Genomic DNA, 12135 nt, shown 5'->3' with positions numbered 1-12135 from the left:
TGTAATGAGATGTTGTGTCATTTTTAACCATGTATTGAAACAGTTGGAAAATAAATTAAAGTTAACCATAGTTTTATTACTCAGAGACAATGGTAGCGGATGGATATTACCTTAGGTGAACAAGGTCACTGATACTCTTCCTGAACAAATGTGGATACAACAGAAAGTGCATTATTCTAGTATAACTAACTAACTAAATAATCTTCAAGGAGTCAGTATGTACAAGGACAAACATTCTTTATATCAGATTTTAGATACTGTAAAAGAAGGAAGACTAATATATTGAAAACTGAAAGCACAAACAGGATAAGAGGAAAAAAAAAAGAAAACATACTGTTACAAGTAACATGCCAGGCTCTTCTGTGAATGAGAAGAAACAAGTCACGGGATGGATAAGACAACTAAACCAGCAGTGCCTCATCATATTATGCATCTATCTCTTTCTTTTGAATGGGTTAGGAAAGGTCATTTAATTTTTTACCTCTTGAGCCAGCTTCTGCATTGAGCACTGCCACAGATTAAGACAAAGTGGTAAAAGAGGGCAGCTGTGTCAGTACCACAGAAAAACAATCTAAATGTTCCCACTATTTTCAGTTCAGGCATGACAAGCAAACAGTTGCAATTAGCAATGTTCAGAACAAGGGAAAAATCTGGCAGAACAGGAACAAGGGGCTCGCCTTGGCAAATAGGTATATGTGCATGAAAGAGAAGTTGGAAAAAATAAAATAAAAGAGCTACTGATACATGGTATATACATAAATTCTACCTTATGGACAGCTTCAGAATTACATGGTAAACTGGATGTAGACAGGAAAAGGAATTGCTGAGGGAGTCACTGAGCTTCCCCTGTCAAAGAGTAGGAAAAAAAATGGTGACATCTGGTCAAACTGACATCTTAGGTCAGCAAAGTGTTTTATTCCATATGCCCCAGAAAACAATGGCTTCACTGATTGGAAACAGCTCTCGTTCCTCCCCACCCACACCCACTTCAGTACTGGCCAAATAGTTTCTCTTGCTGCAGCTCCTTGGCTTCCTTCCCATTTTAAGGCCAGATAGACCTCACCTACATCATCAGCTGTTTATAAAAGAACCGAAGAATTGGTGTGATATTCCAGTCCTTTGGTACCCAAATCAGTTCCTGATTACCTGAATTTCCAGGTATCTTGTTTTTAAGTTGTGTTCACCAGGATTGTTGTGTCAGAGCTTGTGAGAGTGGGAAATACTGACCACAGTATCTGCTTTGCAGTGAAAAGAAAAGACACTTAGATACATGTACCATGTCTTTGGCATGAACACAGCTGCCCTCTTTTGCCACTTTGTCCTAATCTGTGGCAGTGCTCAATGCAGAGGCTGACTCATGAGGTAAGAAATTAAACTATTCCCAGCCCCCTCAAGAGAAAGAGAGAAATGCATAATATGGTGAGGAACCGGTGGTTTAGTTGACTTATCCAACTTTAATGTGGACTTAAAGTTTCAACCTTACAAGTTTAAAATGACCAGTTTGACATCATTTACTGTCCCTATTTTAATCAGGATTTCTTCAAAGTAGATGGATTACCTAATTAACAGTTGCATTATAAATTAGTCCCCCAGGATCACAGACAACCATTACAAACTCTTCCTTTTCTTCAGAAGTAATTATGAACATGTGTGAGCTGTAAGTTCTTAGTAGCCTCAGTAGTACTTAGTATCTAGTACTGGTTTACCGTTAGATTTGCTGATTTTATTTATTTATTTATAATAAAATCTTGTTTCACAATAAGAAGATACATAACTTTACACAGTAAAATGAGGTTTTATGACGTTTAGTTGATTTAAAAATCTTACTGTTATGTTGAGCCATAGTTGGGTGTTCAGGGACCCTATGACAAAATCCTAGGTAGGCACCACACAGCAAAGCTGGTATCTCAGGGCTCAGCATAGAACAGTGGGAAATGGCCTTTCTTGGACTGGTCTCTATGGCAAGAAAAAGATACAATCTAAGAGTCACAAATGAAGTTACCAGCTTTGCTGAAACATGAGCTGGAAGTCCTCGTGCAATTTATAAATCTGAATTAATCCAAGGAACATGTTTTGCTTCAGAAATGTTTTGTTTCTGTGGCTTTGGATTTTACTTTTTCACAAATTCACGTAGATTGAGAACTCAGCTATTTAGCCTCTGCAAACGTAAGGGAGATATTTTTATTGGTCTCTAAGAAGTGCTCACAGACGTAGTCCCTGAGAAATATTGTCTCCTGAGCTTCCTCCTGGGTAGTATAATGTCCATCGTCCCTTGCTTCAGCCTCTGTTCATAGACAAAATATCTACAGCAAATTTGTGCCTTGCTGCCTGCCAGTAAATACTGAGAAATCATTGCTAAAAGGGATTACATTGGTATTGAGCCAGTTATTTATACTATCTTCTTAGCATGAAGTAGGTTGAGAGAAGTGAATATATATTTTTTAAATTACAAATTACAAATTTGCAAAGTACTTAAGGATCCTTTAAATTATTCCGTAATGTACTAGAAGATATGCAAATGAACTTACTGCAGTCTGATGCTAAATAAAACACTACATACGTACATGAATGAAGTAATATAATTTTCAATATAGAAAATCTATTTAATTTCAGTTCAGATAAATATTATTAATTCACAGATTCCAAAAGACAAATAATTAGGTCAATTTCATAAAATTAAGGAAGATATTCCTTTGTTGTTGTTATTGTTTTGCTAGGGAAGTTTTCCTCCTTAGCAAATCATTAAACATTTAATTTAAAGTGCTGATACCTGTGCTAATTAGCCAGCAATAGTGAATCATGAATAGGGAAATTAGTGACCAAAACCAACTTCAAAATAGCTATGAATTCTTTGCTGGATTCCTTTTTTTATTATCTTTAAACTATAGGATTTTTTGGCTTCTTTGAGATAAATGCAAAGAAGCAGGATCATGAATTTTGTACATAGTTTCTACAGATTGTTGTAGTCATGTTTTATTGTGATGATTCACAGGGTTCAAGTTAATTACTTTGAAGACACCATTATTTATGGAATTCCTAATCAACTAAGTTCAAATCTAGAAATGATTAAGAAGTCGCAAGGTTGTTGAAGTTTGCAATCTGATGACATAGCAAGAAAACGAGTGTTTTCACTGTAATAGAGTTCCCGATGAAACATGTATGTACCAACTAGCATACACAGTTAACATATAGCATAAGTATACTGGACTGGGAATCTTCAATACAAGTGAGGGAAGATTTTTTTGGCCACGCTCCATTTCTTATACCAAGATGGTACAAATAGAATAGAAAGCACTTGTCATACAGTGGAGGGGATTGTTCCTTCACGTGGAAAATGCCTAGATGTGCATATAGTCAGAACAACTTCACTGCTCCTTCTCTGCGTCCCATCTACCCATTCCTATAACTGCACTCAAAGGTGGCCCATGAGGAGAAATACAGGGAAAGGGTACATTGCACTTTGATTATATCGATCTTCTTAGTGCAAGTTCAGACTGCAGGCTGCTCTAAACAGCACGTTCTGGTGGCTGTGGGCTGGAAGAATGGGGAGCTGGAGTTATTTCCTGGATGGGTTCCCTGGTACACTGTGCTCAGGTACTAAAAAATAGAGGTATACCCCATTGCAGGCTGTTATCTCTGTTTTTCTTTCCTTTGGATGATAATAATGTAACAAGCCTTTCAGGAATTCTAGCTGCCATCTGCCCATTTCTTCTATTATTGGATTAGATCAATTATGTCATGTACTCTTGCCAGGGGACAGCATGTGATGACAATCCTGAAGCAATCTTTGGGGCAGGACATGCTGCCCTGCCTGTCTAGGCTGGAATGTGCTGCATGAAATCAGGGAGCAGATTAGGAGACCAAAAAGCAATGTCATAAGCAACAGGTCATAAATACATTTTCACAACCATGTTCATTTCTCCACCTTGCTGCTGACACCCCAGCTGTATTTGAAATTCCATTCAGTATCCAGAGGTGCTGTCCTATCAGTGATCTCAAATGAGAAGGCAGTAATGCTTTTCACCCAGAAGCTTTTACCCAGAGACTTTACTACCATTTTATTCATTAAAACCAGATCTCATTTGTTCAGGGTGTAGAATTTGGTAATATGACCAGCATCAGTACTAATCTGCATCCCAGTAATATACAGCATGTTCTTACTGCCTGTGTAATGTCTTCTTTTAGATCCTAAATGTAGATATGGCAGAGCTCTCTGCCAGGTTAATTTTCTTTCAGTTGGGCTCTCTTTCTGTACATGAATTGCAGTAAAAGTTACCCTTGGCATGGTGGGTGTGCTAGCTCTCTGTGCATGGCTGCCCTTGCCCATTATAGGGTGCAGGACTCATCCCTTCCCTAAGGAGGCAGATGCTTACTGTGTCTGCACTGCTAAGGCCTGGAAACTCACTCCTTTCATGAAATCCAATCTTGATCCAGCTGGCGGCTTCTTTTCAACAATAAAGGTTAGTGTGGGCCCCTTGCTAGCTTGAGGAGCATGCCCCGCTCCTTCAGGCTCCATATGTTTGGCCTTTAACCCTCCTCAGATGTCTCCGTCTGTTCCTTGCCTTGTCCCATCGTGAGCAAGTGCAGAATGAGGCTATTGTTCATGGCCGTTTGACACCACTGTCACTATCACAGTGACAAATGTTGGAGAATGGTGTCCAACACAGTTATTATAACCTGAATACAGACCTCTGATTTGTGAAGAAAAAAAATAAAATAAAAACTTTTGTTTTGTTTTGTTTTGTTTTGTTTTATATCAAATATCAGAGGTGCAAGACATAGTGAGGTAAGCTCAAAAGGGGAATCTGAAGCTTTCCTCATGCCATGAAGTAATGACACGTTGTACATCCCTAGGCATATCTTCCATAATTGAAGCTGAGAATTTGATACTTACATTACCTCACCTTACGCTGCTTTTCTTTAACACAGCACTTTGGATGAAGCTGGAAGACCCAGTACTGAGTACACAGACATCATTTCAAAAGCATTTTGCTTGCAGAAATCTGGGTACAATGAGGCCTTAGTTGGGCTGAGGGTGGAAAAATGGTACATATACAAATAGGAAGATAATCACAGAGCTTGCTTTAGCTTTAGTGGGTTGTAGGCTGAATTTCTTCTCACCTAGCAGAGAAAATATATTGACCAAATACATTGACAACTTCTGGAGGCACTGTGAGATGGTAAAATCAGTTTTGTTTCATCCCTTTCACAGGTGCACCCAGCCACTGTGTTGGGTATGTTTTTATTTTATTTATTTATTTATTTTTAAGACCTCTGTAGTGGAATTATGGTTATGAGTCTCTCTTTGCTATGAATAATACAGATGTAATGGTTTCTTCATGCGTATCACCTTAACTTCAGTTAGCAACGTGCAGAAATCAGTGTGAATGAACATTAACACGAACAGGGAGCAATATAACTTGGCCTAAAAATCCTTCTTTTTGTTAAGCACTGATGTTCTGTAGGTGCTGTTTAATACATGTCTAATTGGTTAGGATTTACCTAAAGTATTTTTAATCAGTTCTTACAAATACGACCAAGTCCAGACCTTAAAATAATGAATAAATGCAGACCACTAGAGAAAATAAAAAATGTTGTAGAAATATCATGTGCACAATAGGGTTTATCTAATTTCTTGTCTATAACGGTAGAACTCTTAAACGTACTCCAGTCCTTGTTTTATAATCTTGTCTGAAAAGGTCTCATTTTGTTTTACGTTATTTCATTTAGCACTGCAGTCATCTAAGTAACACTTTAATTTTACACCATTTAAAACACTGTGGAATTTTATATTTTAATATATGAACCCACTGCATTTAAATGCTTGAATGGTTCTCTCCATCTGAAAAGAGGAAAGAATACATGCACCTTAGATTTTTCTATTGGCTTTACTGCAATAAATGTGAGAATAGTACTAATTGGTATGTATAAATCCTTTAAGTGAATATAGGACCTGGTGTGCAGTTACAGTGTCATTTATACAAGTCTCAAGTACAGTAGGAGTATGAGGTTGACAATGTACACCCTGGAGCGTATTATTGCTTTTATAAAAATCATACTTCTTTCAATGACTTGGGTAATGGACTCCAACCTGGGCAGATGTGGTTGCATAATTACACATCTAAGAATCCTCATTAACCAAGTGGTGTTGTCTCTGCTTGGCATGTTGGACATCTCAGGCAATTAATCCTGTCAGGAAAAGCTCTCCTTGGGCAGCCCATAGGATCTGCAAAAGTGTATTATCAAAATTATTCTAAAATATGACCAGGAGAAGAAAAACACAAAAAATGAAATCAACCCTAGCATGAGGAGTGTATTTACATTTGTCCACTCTACTCCTTCTTTCCATGCAGTTCATTGCCTTGATAATAAGAGATGGTCTCAATGAAAGCACCACAGTGCTCAGTAGCAGCTGACAAATTAGCCACTAACAGTCTCTTCAAACCTTGTAAAATAAGGGCAGAAAAGCTTTGATTCAAAGAAGTTAGAAAGGCATTACTTTTTATTTCATTTTCTGTCTGCATTTGATATTTCTTTCCCAAGCACAAGCTGTAATAATATTTTCTCATCATTTGCATTCCTGCACCAAAGGATTTTGTGTTCCAACTGGTGATGGAAAAAAATAATAAAAAGTGTGGTTAAAGCAGGTGCTGTTTGTAGTGTTTATATAAACACATTAGCACTCTTTTGACACAGCATGACCCGAACAAGTAGTACATCCTACTAGTAGCAGGGAAACAATAACTGAGCATGCCAGAGCCGAGTTCATTCAGACACTGCAAAATTAACACCAGATTATGAATACGCTTGCCACTGGTAATTAATCGTGAAAATTGCTGGAGGACTTCCCCTGCTGTGAGGGATATTGGCAGAAGTATTTACTGCTAATAGGCCTTGTTTAAGCTTTTTTTTTTTTTTTTCCTTCCACCCCCTTAGAGATAAAACTTACAATAGACTGCACAGGAACTGGTAGATTATTACATATTCTTTTGGCCTGTTTTCTTATTAGCATTTCTGAGTATCCCCAGTGTTTTCCCATCCATTATTAGAAATGCGTAGTGTGTGTTCACATTCAGACCATTAAACTGTCCCTTACAGAGGAGGATAATTTAACAATCTGGATATTACTTTTCTATATGCCACAGTGATCTAACATTATCCCATATTTTGCAGCAGTAATTTGGAGACATCATAAGGAGAGTTTTGTGTATTTCAAATAACATACAAGCTTTTATAACCTTAGGTAGTGGTTACATGATCTACAAAATCTTGATGTGCCTATCATTTTAACCAATTTTCCTTATATATGCCTTTTATTATGTGCTTTTAAAGTGTAAAAAAAATGGCCAAGATGTTTTCAATCTACTATGTTTTTAAATACAGTAAAAATATATGAACATGAATATATTAGCTACTTAAAAATAGAAGCAGAAAAAAACTTGTGGTAGGTCACATGGTATCCTGTACATTTTCCTAGAATAGATTACGCAATATAGTATGATTTTGGTCTCTCCTTCAAAAAAAAAAAAAAAAAGAAAGAAAAAATAAAAGATTTCAGTATGACTGTTTTTTCACAGGTATGTTATTGATTATAAACAAAGGACAGCTTCTTAAAGAAATTAAGGAAAGACCTGCTATTGACTTTAAGGAAAGTAGGATTATATCCCATATCTGTTAAAATTTTATTATTGTATAATATGGGCATTATGAGGGCATTTATTGTTGATTTTATTGTAAACATTAAAGATTCTTGGCCCATATTTGCCAATATTTCATTAAGTCCCTATATAACTTATTTTTCAGCCAATTCGGTCAATAATTCCAACCATTTGACTTTTATAAGACATTTTAAATTGATCTGTTTCCAAAAATGTTTAACTATTTATTTTGAGAACTTGTTCATGATTCTCCCATTGATTTTAATTTGAATGAAACTGTATTCCTTAAATATTTACTTTTTTTTTTTTTTTTTTTTTTTTTTTTGTACCCCTGGTAACATCTTATGTTTCTGTATAGAAGATGGGCATTTTTGGGGCATTTTAAAATTTTTTGTCCTTTCAAAACCACATAGAATCTAGACTCCATCTCTATTTATTTATTTATTTGTGTGTGTTTGTGTGTCTTATATACTCACATTTCATATTTCCCTTTTTCTGAGAAAAACAGAGTACTGCCAGCCTAAACAATCACAGCCTTATTTTTTCCTGTGGATTTGGTGTATGTTTTATGACCCATATGTAAGCCTAGTGCAGACAATGGAAACAATGGAGACAATGGGTGCACCATTGAATTCAACCATTCAATTTAAGGATGCTGTTACATAACTAATATTTGAAAATCTACTATCTTTGTCAAATTTTTAGACTTGGTGTCTTTGATACTATCAAATAAATGGAAGGACTCTCATTAGCATTACTTTTATATTTTATATTTATATTTTGTTCATCTGAACAGAAGGGTTTTTGTCTAGGTGGCATAATTTACTGTGAAAGATCACAGAGTCAAAAGTAGTCTACATTGCTCTAAACAGCTACGCTTTATAGTGAAGATGCCTTGCAAATATTTATTCATGATAGCACACTGTGTAACCCTCCCTCTCTTTCCCTCAAATTCTCTGAAGCTTTTTTTCTTTAGGTGATCCCTCAGGCAACAAAAAACAACAACTAACAATTAGTAGCTGTCACATTGTTCTGACGCAGAACAATAAAACATTGCAGAGGTTAAACTGTCTCTGGTTTATGTTAAGAATAATGATTCTGGTCATTTATTTGCCTCTAACTTAAAAATTTTATACAATTTATATATATAAATATATATTTATATATTATATATTATATATATATATTATATATATATATGTATATAAATTTATATATGTATATTTTATATATATATATATATATATATATGTATGTATATATAATTAGTTGAAGTACCAAAGCATGTTATGGTTCACTTATGAAAAGAATACAAGCCACCACTTGATAAATTAGTTTTGTTTTGAGTGAGATTGCATTTGTAGTGTTAGGTATACAAAAGCTGGCTTCAAAAAAAAGAAAAGATCTTCAAATAAGGGCTCATTTCCCAGTTATCACAGCTGTCCCGTATTAACATTTTGTTGCATCTGAGTAAGGAAATGTTGAAGACTCTACAAACTGTCTATGTAGAAGCAGTCATAAGCTAAATTATTCAGGGTGTCCTTTGTATCTTTCCAATTTTATTATCCATTTAATGTAGCATTTATTTGTTGTTTTAATGAGTGCTTGCAGTATACATTCTATATAACGTAAAGCATAATGTATTTTTTTTAAAAAAGAGACCTCATGTTGCAAAGGACATCTGAGGTTAGGTATCCTTATTCACAATGAATAATAATTTATCCATTACTTTGGGTTCTACATAGCATGAAAAAACATGTCTGAATCTGCTGTTAATATAAGAGTATAAACATTTATTGAGTAAATAGATGTTATTAACTATTCATATTCCTATAATAATTCCTAATACCTTCCTTTCTCAAACACTGCAGAGCCTTTATAAAGAGGCATCCCCAATAACTATATTTTGGTTTCCACCTCTAAAAATGTCTCTATTTATATCACAAAGAAGCTCTGATTTTTGTTGATAGAATAATGTCATAATTTAATTTGGTAAGTGATAATCTTAATTTTCCCAACCAAACTATTTAACTTCAACATGGCTCACCTATAATTTGTCTGTGTTTTGTAGAAATTAGGTATGAAAAAGAAAAATCGTAATAAAATACAATTTATTTATGTAATCAGAATATCATGTCTAAAATATGATTGTATCTGAGTACAAGTAAACTGCTTGCATTAATCACATTAGATCAGGGCCCTTCCAGCAACACTTTATGCCAGGCATTTTGCTAACACATTGCACAAAGACATATTCCACCCCTGAATATGCAGCTGGGTTTTAATGAACAAGCCATTTGGCACTTTCTCACAGACTTTTTTTTCATGCTTACTCCTCATAACATTTGGCCACAGTGTTGTCTATTATGATCTAATCTCTTTAAAACCCAAACAACAAACAGGTAAAAGTGGTACAAAAATGGTTGATTTATCATCTAGGTACTTACTGTATGTGATAGACTTAAGAAATCTGAAGGATCTATTATGAACCATCTTGACAAAAATCCATTTAAGTGTGCCTTTCTATAGGTGTGTACAATGGACTGTGTAATTACAGCATATGGGGTAAATAGTATATGTTTTTAAGATTAGTATGCATGCCAAAGCACATGTTTACCTTAAAGACTGCAACAGCTTCGAGGCAGTTATTTTAGTCCACCAGGTAAATAGCACACATTTCCTAAATGCTGCACAAATGTATGTTATTATGCACTATGTGTATTATTATATAATAGACTGCAGTGGCTTAGAAAGAGATAAACTATTCTCTTGTGTCAATACTTCTAAAAATTCATAACATCATTTTTTCATTTCCCTATGTTGAGAATGAAATGTTAAAAAGAAAAACAAAGAAATGACCAAAGGCATCTCTGAAGCAATAATTCAACCCCCCACCCCCTATACTACCCAACCCATTATCAAGGGTTTAATTTTCAATTTTTACCATTTCAGAGAATTTTCAGCTGGGATATGCTCAGTATAGTAAGAAAGGCAGAAAGATCTATAATTTTGCATATTGCTGATATCCTCTTTTTTTTTTTTTTAACTTGCTTGTCCTTGACGTGTTTATTCTTTCTGAGAACATTTGTTTGCTGTTTGTGTTGGAAATATCAGAGTTACTGTGCTGGGTATGGGCTGTGCAGAACAGAAATAGCATTTGAAGATGAATCCATGCAATGCACTAGGACTAACTGGAAAGACTTCAGTAAAGAGGAAAAAAAATACAAACAATTAACAAAAACAATTTAAAGATTTAAAAGAAATATGAGGAGAGATAAGAAGAGAACAAGACAAAATTAAAAAGCTGCTTCTGAAGGCACGGGGGTGTTCATTAGGGTGTAATGGACCAAGAAAATGGAGGTCAAAGTTCCTTTTCCGCTTCACATCTATCTTCTGGCTTGCAAATAGCCAAAGTACTGTCAGAGTCTATGTTCAAATCAAATCCATGAGAGTGATGGTACAAAGCCATGTATACTAGTACCAGGAGAGAAAAAAAGAAAGAGGCAAAACCAAGTCTGAAAATCTAAAACACAGTGATCCAATCTTGACAGTTGAGGACAAAAAACAGTTTGTGACCCTTCACAGTTCCTTGCAGATTGGATTCCTTCTCTTTCCCTCTATGAAAGGCATCACTTTCCTCTTATATTCCTGCCCCATGCTGTCACTCTTGTGCCCACCCCACAAAGCAGCCAGCCTACCCCTTTGTCCTCCACCCAGCAGCAGGAGCCACAACACCTACCCATGCACCATCATCCTCCAGTGCTGCAGGGTCTGTGAGCAGGAAAAGGAGTCTTGCTATAGTCCTGTTGGGTGTTGCGGGAGTCTGATCCTGCTGTCATTGGTTTGGGGTAACTACCCCAGAACCTTCTTGTGTATCCCTTAATTCACCCAAGCATTTGGGTGAGTGAAATAGCACAAACCATTCAGTATTGGTCTGCATGGAAAGGTCATGAAATTTAAGCTATGTTCAATACCTTGATAAGTAAGCTCAATTACTCATAACAAAAGAGTTCATTTTAAAGGTCACATAACTGCTCACATTGTACTTCATTACACATTGTACTGAAGTCCACCCATGGACTTCAGGAGTAGCTATAGGAGGGCTGTACCTCTTGGAATTCTACTATTATGGTGGAGCGCTGTAGTCACCTATTACTGAAGTGACACCAGACAGAATCTTGCTTACATATATGTATGTGTTTTTTTCCCTTTATTTAAAGACTAGCTGTACATTTGGGGAAGCAGGGAAACAAAATATGATTGCAAGAGTTCTGGATGAATCAAGATTTGCTTCAGCGACAAGGAATTTTTTTTCTAGAACCAAGACAGAGAATAGGAAGAAATAATTTATCAAGTCCTATTAAATCTTAAAGTCATAACAAACAATCTTTCGGTATTAAATTTGTAGCACAAAAGCATATTTTCAATTATATTATTGACAACAGGCAACAATTTCAGCAGCAGTTCCAAGAGACCA

The sequence above is a fragment of the Cygnus atratus genome, chromosome Z (assembly GCF_013377495.2).
Source record: "Cygnus atratus isolate AKBS03 ecotype Queensland, Australia chromosome Z, CAtr_DNAZoo_HiC_assembly, whole genome shotgun sequence".
In the NCBI taxonomy this organism is placed as follows: domain Eukaryota; kingdom Metazoa; phylum Chordata; class Aves; order Anseriformes; family Anatidae; genus Cygnus; species Cygnus atratus.
The sequence above is the reverse complement of the archived record's forward strand: the minus strand, read 5'-3'. Positions refer to the sequence as shown.